A 10,166-nucleotide genomic window follows, 5' to 3' on the forward strand; every position below is an offset into this window, starting at 1 on the left:
GTCATCTTTTACAGATTGATGTCTTTGTTTCCTTGTTTTCAGTGTTTTAGCTTTGATTTATATTTGTGACTTCTCTGTCTGAGCTGATATCTGGTTGTTCTGTCCTGTGTTCTGGTCTTGGGTTGTTATCTGATGTTATTGATTTTCTAACTGGAGGACTCCCTTTAGTATTTCTTGTAGTTTTGATTTAGGTTTTACAAATTCCCTTAATTTTTGTTTATCTAGAAATGACCTAATTTTACCATCATATTTGAGAGACAGTTTTGCTGGATATATAATTCTTGGCTGGCAATTTTTTTCCTTCAAATCTTTATATATGTCATTCCATTGCCTTCTTGCCTGCATGGCTTCTGCTGAGTAGTCACAGTTTAGTCTTACTGACCCTCCTTTGTAGATGATTTTTTTGTCTATCCCTAGTCGCTCTTAAAATTCTCTCTTTATCTTTGGCTTTTTCATTTTGATTATAATATGTCTTGGTGACTTTCTTTTGGGATCTACTCCATGTGGGGTTTGATGAGCTTCTTGGATAGATATCTTCTTGTCTTTCATGATATCAGGGAAGTTTTCTGCCAAAAATCTTCAACAATTCTCTGTGTATTTTCTGTTATCTCTCCCTGTTCTGGTACTCCAATCACTCATAGGTTATTCCTCTTGATAAAGTCCCACATGATTCTTAGGGCGTCTTCATTTTTTTTTTTTTTAATTCTTTTATCTGATTTTTCTTCAAGTAAATTAGCATCAAGTGCTTTATCTTCAATCTCACTAATTTTGACTTAGATTGCCTCAACTCTGCTCCTATGACTTTCTATTGAGTTGTCTAGTTCAGAAATTTTGTTGTTAATCTTTTGGATTTCTATTTGCTGTCTCTCTATGGATTCTTGCAGTCTGTTAAATTTGTCATTATGATCTTAAATAACCTTCTTAAGTTCCTCTTTTGCATTTTCTGTGTGTTCCTTGGCTTGGTCTGCATTTCGCCAGATCTCTTTCCCAACCTCTTGAAGAGCTGTGTATATTAATCTTTTGAATTCTGCCTCTGGTAATTCCAAGAACTTCTTTTCCTCTGAGAGATTTCTAGGTTCTTTATTTTGGTGTCTTGCTGAGGCCGTCATGGTCTGCCTCTTTATGTGATTTGATATTGACTGTTGTCTCTGAGCTATCAATAAGTTATTATATTTATTTATTTTATGTTTGCTTGTTGTGTCCTAGCTTCTTGTTTTGTTTTGTTTTGTTTTGATATGTCCAAATAGGCCGGTTGGGTGAGCTACTTTGATTATTGGCATCTTTGAAGCTCTCACATCCTGTCACCAGATGGTTAGAGCTGTGACTAGGTATGTGAGCCCAGGATCCCATTTACTTTTCTTGTGTGGATTCAGCCCAGGTGTCCAGGTTGTACATCACCAAGTGTGTGATGCAGACGCTCACATACAGTCCTAAGTGGACAGGGCTATGTAGGGGTGATTGGAGTAGGCCCCGGTATCTGGCTGCGGTAGGGGGTTATGTGCTGAGCAAGGTAGAGGGGCTGACGGCTGCACCTGAGTGCCTGAGTGAAAGGTGTGTCCCTGCTCCCTAGAGCACATAGGTGGGTGGATTTTGCAATTAGACTTTGGGCACCCAGTGCTGTTGGCTGTAAGGACTGGGAGGCACTGCTTATTCTCGGACCTCCGTCTCGGGTGGCTAGGTGGAATGGGTGGAGCCACCAACCCTCAGGCTCCTGATATGGGTAGGTGAGGACCTTGCTTAATTGGCAGAGTGGTGTCAGAAGTCACAAATCTGCCACTCCCCCTTAGCTGTTGCAGTTGAAAATAGGCTTCAGGTATATACCCTTTTGTATTGTGCTAATGAGGCCCTATGCTGTTGAAATGGGCCCACACAGGTCTATGCAGGGGTGAAAGGTATTCAAAGTCTGTGGACCCCTTATGCCTGTGCCTAGGCAAAGGGCTCTGCCTGCCCTGAGTTCCCAGTTTAGCAGAGCTGGCCAATTATTTTTTCCTATTTGTTAATTTGTTCCTTCTCCAAAGCCAGGAGAATGGCTCAGAGTGTGCAACAGGTCCTACTTCTGGCCCATAGGGCTTAGCAATTGCTGAAATGGGACCTGGACCCAAAGCAGCAGCAGAGTGGGGAAGGCGTGGGTAAATGAGAAAGAGGTACTTAGCAGAGGCGGGAAGGGTTTTTTTGGTCCCACGAGATAGGTCAGATGCTTGCACTTAATTTTCACAGATTCAGCACTGCTTTCCCCCAGTTCCACAGGCCTGCACAGAGTCTTCACTGCTCGGTCTCTCCCGGTGTGGAAAAAGCATCCCAAGCACTACTGCTTACCTCAGCCAGCACACGCCACCTGATCCAGCCTGCAGGGCACCAGCCAGGTCAGGTCTGGCAAATCCTGCTGCTTCTAACCCATCTCTCTCTCCCCCTGCCACTCAGTCTGACTCCTCAACTTTGTCTTTGATGTTCAGGGCACCTAGATTGTCATATATAATCAATTCACTTGTTTTCTCAGGTCTTTTTTGCAACAGGGATCACAGGAAGCATCTGACTACTCTACCATCTTGGCCCCGCCTCCTCAATATTTCTCCTTTTTTGTCTGGCTTATTTCACTTAGCATAATATTTCCAAGGTTCATCCATATTGTAGCATGTATCAGAATTTAATTCCTTTTTGTAGCTGAATAATATTTCATTGTATGTATATACCACATTTTGTTTACCAATTCATGTGTTGATGGACACCTAGGTTGTTTCTACCTTTTGGCTAATGTGAATAATGCTGCTATGAATATGGGTGTACAAGTATCTGTTTGAGTTTCTGTTTTCAATTTGTTTGAATATAATAGTAGAATTGCTGGGTCAAATGGTGTGATCATTAGAGTTGTGTGTCATCTTGGCTGGGCCATGATTCTCAGTGACTTAGTAGTCATATGATGGTGTGATGAGATAATGAGATTTGATATAATGTGATCACCTACATGATGGGATCTGCTGTGAATTGCCAATCAGTTCAAAGGAAGTTTCCTTGGGTGTGTGGCCTGCATCAAATATACATGGACATTCTGGCAAGGCTTATGACCTTTTTCTCACTCTGGATTCTGCAGCTGGCTCCTGTTCATGTGACCTCTACTTCTTGGAACTTGAGCTAACAGCTTACCTGCAGTCTTGCCTGCCATTCTTAGGATTTATCAGTCTTTGCAGCTTTTGAGCAAGAGCCCTGCTCTCTGACCTGTAGATCTTGGGTTCACCAGCCCCTGTGGTTGCCTGAATCAGGAGAAGCCTCCAGACTGACCCACAGATTTGGGATGTTCCAGCCTCTACAACTGCATGAGCCATTTCCTTTACGTAAATCTCTGTATATAGATATTTATACGCTCTGGTGGCATAGTGGTTAAGTGCTACGGCTGCTAACCAAAGGGTCAGCAGTTCAAATCTGCCAGGCGTTCCTTGGAAACTCCACGGGGCAGTTCTACTCTGTCCTATAGGGTCGCTAGGAGTCAGAATCGACTCGACGGCACTGGGTTTTTCGTTTTTACTGATTTTGCTTCTGTAGAGAACTCAGTCTAAGACACTTGGTACCAAGAGTGGTTCAAGAGAAACAGAATTTTAGGGATGAGTTTTCTAAATTAGTTCTCCAGTCTGGTTAGTCTTAAAGATGTTGATGACCCTGCTTCCACTAGTTAAGAGGGCACTGCTAATCCATAGCATTTGGTGGCAATAGAGATCTGGATTGCATTGTTTCTGTAGATCACTTCGGGTAGAACTGACATTTTCACAATGTTGAATCTTCCTATCCATGAACAAGGTATGTTTTTCCGCTTATGCAGGTCTCTTTTGGTTCTTGCAGTCTTATAGTCTTATAGTTTTCTTTGTATAGGTCTTTCTCATCTCTGGTTAGATTTATTCCTAAGTATTGAATCTTGTTGGGGGCTATTGTAAATGTTACTGATTTGGAGATTTCCTCTTCGATGGTCTCTGTAGGTATAGAGGAATCCAACTGATTTTTGTATGTTTATCTTGTATCCCGATACTTTGCTGAAATCTTCTATAGGTTTCAGTAGTGGGATGGTTAAGATTGCGTGTGTCAACTTGTGTATTGGCAGTTTTATGTTGCCTGTTGAAATTTGATATGCGATCACCCCCATGATGGAATCTGCTGAGTGGTACCGGCAGGGGGCACCTGTGGCAGCTTACTACACCCTCAGGCTTCATCTCTCTACCTTCTGCTGCCTCCTTCCTTCATGCTGCCTTGCAAAGGTTGTTGGCTTGTTCTGGATCCAGCAGCTGTCTCCTGTCTGACCTCTGGTTCTTGGGACTTGAACTAGCAGTTTACCTGTCCCTCTTGGAATTCACTGATCTTCACAGCCTGAGAGCAAGAATCCGGCTCCCCAACCTACTTATCTTGGGTTTGGCAGGCCCTGCAGCTACGTGAATCAGGAGAAACTTTGCAGTCTTGCCTGCCAACCTTGGAGATTCCTCAACTGTCACAGCCTGTGAGCTGGAGTCCTGCTCTTTCACCTGCTCATCTTAGGTTCACCAGCTTGTGCAGCTCTGTGAATTGGGAAAAGCCTTCTATGCCGATTAAAGGATTTGGGATGTTCCAACCCCTACAATCATGTGAGCTGTTTCCTTGATATAAATCTCTCTCTATATATTCATAGGCTTTACTGGTTTTGCTTTTCTAGAGAACCCAGCCTAAAGCAAGTAGTTTTCTGGTGGATTCTTTAGCCTTTGCCCATTTTTTTTTTTAAATAATTTTTATTGAGCTTTAAGTGAACGTTTACAAATCAAGTCAGTCTCTCACATATAAACTTATGTACACCTTACTCCATACTCCCATTTACTCTTCCCCTAATGAGTCAGCCCTTCCAGTCTCTCCTTTCGTGACTGTTTTGCCAGTTTCTAACCCTCTCTACCCTCCTATCTCCCCTCCAGACAGGAGATGCCAACACAGTCTCAAGTGTCCACCTGATACAAGTAGCTCACTCTTCATCAGCATCTCTCTCCTACCCATTGTCCATCCCCTTCCATGTCTGATGAGTTGTCTTCAGGAATGGTTCCTGTCCTGGGCCAACAGAAGGTTTGGGGACCATGACCACCTGGATTCCTCTAGTCTCAGTCAGACCATTAAGTCTGGTCTTTTTATGAGAATTTGAGGTCTGCATCCCACCGTTCTCCTGCTCCCTCAGGGGTTCTCTGTTGTGTTCCCTGTCAGGGCAGTCATCGGTTGTGGCCGGACACCATCTAGTTCTTCTGGTCTCAGGATGACGTAAGTCTCTAGTTCATGTGGCCCTTTCTGTCTCTTGGGCTCATAGTTATCGTGTGACCTTGGTGTTCTTCATTCTCCTTTGATCCAGGTGGGTTGAGACCAATTGATGCATCTTAGATGGCCGCTTGTTAGCATTTAAGACCCCAGATGCCACACTTCAAAGTGGGATGCAGAATGTTTTCATAATAGTATTATTTTGCCAATTGACTTAGAAGTCCCCTTAAGCCATAGTCCCCAAACCCCCGCCCTTGTTCTGCTGACCTTCAAAGCATTCAGTTTATCCTGGAAACTTCTTTGCTTTTGGTCCAGTCCATTTGAGCTGACCTTCTGTGTATTGAGTATTGTCCTTCCCTTCACCTAAAGTAGTTCTTATCTACTAACTAATCAGTAAATAACCCTCTCCCACCCTCCCTCCCTCCCCCCCTCGTAACCACAAAAGTATGTATTCTTCTCAGTTTATACTATTTCTCAAGATCTTATAATAGTGGTCTTATACAATATTTGTCCTTTTGCCTCTGACTAATTTCGCTCAGCATAATGCCTTCCAGGTTCCTCCATGTTATGAAATGTTTCACAGATTCATCACTGTTCTTTATCGATGCGTAGTATTCCATTGTGTGAATATACCACAATTTATTTACCCATTCATCCGTGGATGGACACCTTCGTTGCTTCCAGCTTTTTGCTATTGTAAACAGAGCTGCAATAAACATGGGTGTGCATATATCTGTTCGTGTGAACTTTGCCCATTTTTTAATTGCACTGTTTGTCCTTTTATTATTGAGCTGTACGAGCTCTGTAAATAAACTAAATGTTAATCCCTTATCAGATATATGATTTGCAAATATTTTCTAACATTCTGCAGGTTATCTTTTCACCTTCTTGATAGTGTCCTTTGATGCACAAAGTTTTTTAATTTTGATGAAGCCCAATTTATCTATGTTTTCTTTTGTTACTCATAGTTTTGGGGTCGTATCTAAGAATCCATTGCCAAACGAAGATCATGAAGTTCCCCCCCCCTTTTTTTACTTATATTAAATACATCAGTAAATCAGCACTTGCATTCTGTTACCACAATTGTTATGTTGGGAGAGGGACAAAGGGGAAAAAAAGGCAAATGCTTTCTTAGAAGAAGAAGGAAAAAAAAAGATAGCCCTGGTTAACAAAAAAGAACTGATCAGAAGAAAAAATGAAGAACTGAGAAATAAAAACCCAAGATCCCCAAGCCCACAGAGCTCAAAGGAAAGAAGAGCTTGTAGGAAGTAGAGGGAAGGCAGCAGACAGGCCCAGAAGCTAAGGCCAATCCTTTTCCTAAGGGTGGAGGGGGTAGGCAGAGGGGAGGGATGAAGAAGCCAGGGGAAGTGGTTTCCCAGCTCCAAGGCCATGAAACATCTTCACTCCTGCTCCATGGGGAAAGGTGCTCAGAGAAAGAACTTCAACTTCATTTCTAAGAAACTTGGAGAGCCGTTCTAGTTCCTCCACTTGTAAAAAGGATGCACTGGGTGCTTTGGGGGAGTTAGTGGGTGCTGGGGAAATACATGTTTTAGGGCCATGGGAACTAAGGCTGCCCCTGGAAAAGGAGGGGGAATTGAGGCCTAAGTGGAAGAACCTAAGCTGGTTCTTCAAAATCTCAGCTTCATGGATTTCTCAGCTGCTCTGGGACAGAAGGCAGTCTGCCAGGGCAAAAGGCCCAATCCTTGGTCACTGTGGCACTCCTATCTCTCTTCCCCAAATCTTCCCAAAATTCTAGGCTGGAAAAACAAGGAGCCTAGAGTTCTCTCTTGCATTGATGGCTTCCCACAGATATTCTAAAAACACCTGATGAGGGCTATGAAGAGAAGCTAGAGATTTAGAAAGGACAAAAGCCCTCTGGTGGTGTGAGACAGTTGTGAAGTACCTTTCAGTGCTAGTTATTCCCTGTCCACAGGCACAGGGGGTATGACATAAAGGGGCCACAAGCCGGCCTCTGTAGTACTAGCCTCTAGTGGTACAAGGATGCATAAGAGGTAGGAATGGAGATAGGGATGGAGGAAACAAACTGAAGACATTACAAAAGAGAAAAGAACAGGGCCTGATGTAAAGTGGGGGATAGAACAGACTGTACAGTGGGCATAAAGATCACACCTATTTACGTGGAGTAGAAAAGACATGGTAATGCATATCAGATTAAAAGCGAACCCTGGAAAAAGAGAGAAAACTCCTCCCTCTTACCTGGCCCCTCCTCACACTCTCTAACCCTGGCCTATGCTATCCGGAGTCTACTCCTCAGTTACTCGTTAATTCTACAGGGAAGGCAAACCTCCACTTAAGAACTAGGCTGGCTAGAATATAGGTTAAGAATCAGAGTTGGAGGAAGCTAGCAGTGAAGACTGGGCTTGAGTAGTGTTCTCTCCAGCCCCTCCCCAAGCTTCATATATACTCGGATTCCATTTAATTAAAAAGAAGGTAGGAGAGTAGGTGAGTCAATAAAACCCCCATAAAACAAGTATTCCAACTGAAATACCATCAATTAAAGTGCAAACTGCAGGGGGATATGGTGACTAGGGCCCATTTAAAGGCCAGAGGAAAAAATGCATATGTATAAATCAGAGGATGGGTATCAGAAACTAGTCCTTCCTCCAATCAGACTGCAGCAGAGCCAAAGATGCAGGCAACCAGTGAAGATTCTTTGGAGGACTCTGGACTCCAATCCCCACCACAGGGAAGAAGCTACCTAAGAGCCTGGGTGAAGGGAAACAGGCCTTGGGGAGATGGAGAGCCACCGCAGACACTACACCTCCTTCTCCGCCTCCGCCCAGTTGGCTAACTCAACACCACTCCCACCTAGTGCCAGAGAGCTTGCCTTCCCATTCTCATCTCTTGCTAGAAACACCCTCCACAAGGCCGACTCATGGATACTGCAGTGTTTTCAAATAGGAGAAACTCCAAACAAATAAAAACAAAATGTTTCCTTACTCCCTCCTGCTGTGAGCCTTATTCTCCCCCAGGGCCCTTCACGTGACTGAACTGGAAACCTCGTTCCTCAGTTCCTGGGTTCACCACCTTCTCCATCCTGGGGGAAGGAGAAAAAGGTGGTCAACAACAGGGATTGACCAAGAGCAGACAGAGGGAAGGGGCAAGAGACGAAAGTGTTTTCTGAAAAAATAGGGAGGAATGCTGAGGAAGAGAAGGAAAGATAAGTAGGTCACTGTCTTGCACCTATAATACAAAGTGAAGAAGGTTTGTTGTAGAAGGTAAGTCCCAGGGGGATCTGACCCCCAAGCCCCAGAGTAGGGGGTAAGAGGCCAGTGGCAACAGCTGCCTGGTGTTGGTTGCTGAAGCATTAAAAAGTGCCATGACGGAGCTGTCAGGAGTCAGCCCTTGGGAGCCAGGGCTCAGGGTGCTGTTGCCATAGGGGCTGTGTGCTGAGGGGTAGGGATGGAGGTTATTTCTTAGCTCTCGTGCTAGCTCCATACTTGTTTGCTGCTAGCCACCCCCTCAGTTGCTACAACACTGGCTCTTGTTCTGCTGGGACTGCTCATGGAGATCCACACCCCAGCTTCGGCCTATTGTACCCCCCTCCCCCAGATTCTGCGGTTCACTCTTTGGCAACTTCTTAGTGATTGCCAGGAAGGGATCATTCATATTCACAGCTGTCTTGGCTGAAGTCTCCGTAAACAATAAGCTGTTGTCACCTGCATACGCCTGGGCCTCTTCATACTCCACCTTGGGCTTGCTGGCCAGGTCAGGTTTGTTTCCTGCCGAGGCAATAATAGTGTTATAACTAGCCTGTCATTGTAGTTCCTTCACCCATGTCTTGGCTCGGGCAAAATTTTCGTCGTTAGTAATGTCATAAACCACAATTGCAGCTTGAATACCCCCATAGTACATGGGGGCCAAGCTGTGGTATGGCTCCCCCCTCAGCTGTGTCCCAGATTTCAAACTTGACTGTTGTGTCATCTAGACAAATGGACTGGGTGAGGAAGGTACTCTCCTGATACTCTAGGAACTGCCCTTTGACAAAACATAACACCAGGCTATACTTCCCCACTGCAGATTCCCCCAGCAGGACTAATTCGAACTGGCATATTTTGCTGGCCTCGGGCTGCCCACTGGGCCTGGCTGTGCTTCTGCTAGTCATGGCCTGATTATCAGAGTGGGAAAGGGTAGAGGGTGGGGGGTGCCACAAAGTGGCAAAAGGAGAAGGGGTTGAGGGGGACTTCCCAAATGCTGTCCTCAGTGACATCAGCTCATATTTTCAGGCTTCGTACCATCTAACTCCATTACCTGCCCAACTAAGAACCCTTCTCAGGCTCTTCCAGTTAGACATTGCTCCAGAGACCACAGGGACTTGGGCATCCCCAGGTCATGAAGATTCACCCTATGTTTTCTTCTAAGAGTTTTATGGTTTTAGCTCTTATATTTAGGTCATTGATCCATTTTGAGTTAATTTTCATACATAGTGTGAGGTAGGAGTCCAACTTCATTCCTTTGCATGTGAAAATCCAGTTGTCTTAGCACCATTTGTTGAAGATACTAGTCCTTTCCCATTGAATGGACATGGAATTACATCTTTTGATGAGCAAAAGTTTTTATTTTTTTATTATAGTTGAAAATATACACAGCAAAACACATACCAATTTAACAATTTCTACAAGTACAATTCAGTGACATTGGTCATATGGTTCAAGTTGTACAACCATTCTCATCCTTTTTCCAAATTTTTCCTCCCTCAATGGCATAAACTCACTGTTCCCTAAGCTTCGTATCTAACCTTTTGAGTTTGCGCAAAAGTTTTTAATTTTGATGTTTTATTAGTTTTTTTCTTTTATGGTTATTGCTTTCTATAACTTAGGATGGTTTTGGCTACCTCTAAGTCATAAAGATATAAAGATAGTCTTTGTTTTCATCTAAAAGCTTTATGATTTTAGTTT

General features: G+C 43.9%; 1 pseudogene; it reads right to left on the reverse strand.

Annotated features, from left to right (window-relative positions):
- Nucleotides 1–7,658: 7,658 nt before the first annotated feature.
- On the reverse strand, nucleotides 7,659–9,373 carry LOC126075693 (ras-related protein Rab-5B-like; annotated as a pseudogene).
- Nucleotides 9,374–10,166: the final 793 nt, after the last annotated feature.

Source organism: Elephas maximus, chromosome 4 (genome assembly GCF_024166365.1).
Source record: "Elephas maximus indicus isolate mEleMax1 chromosome 4, mEleMax1 primary haplotype, whole genome shotgun sequence".
NCBI classification, from domain to species: Eukaryota; Metazoa; Chordata; class Mammalia; order Proboscidea; family Elephantidae; genus Elephas; species Elephas maximus.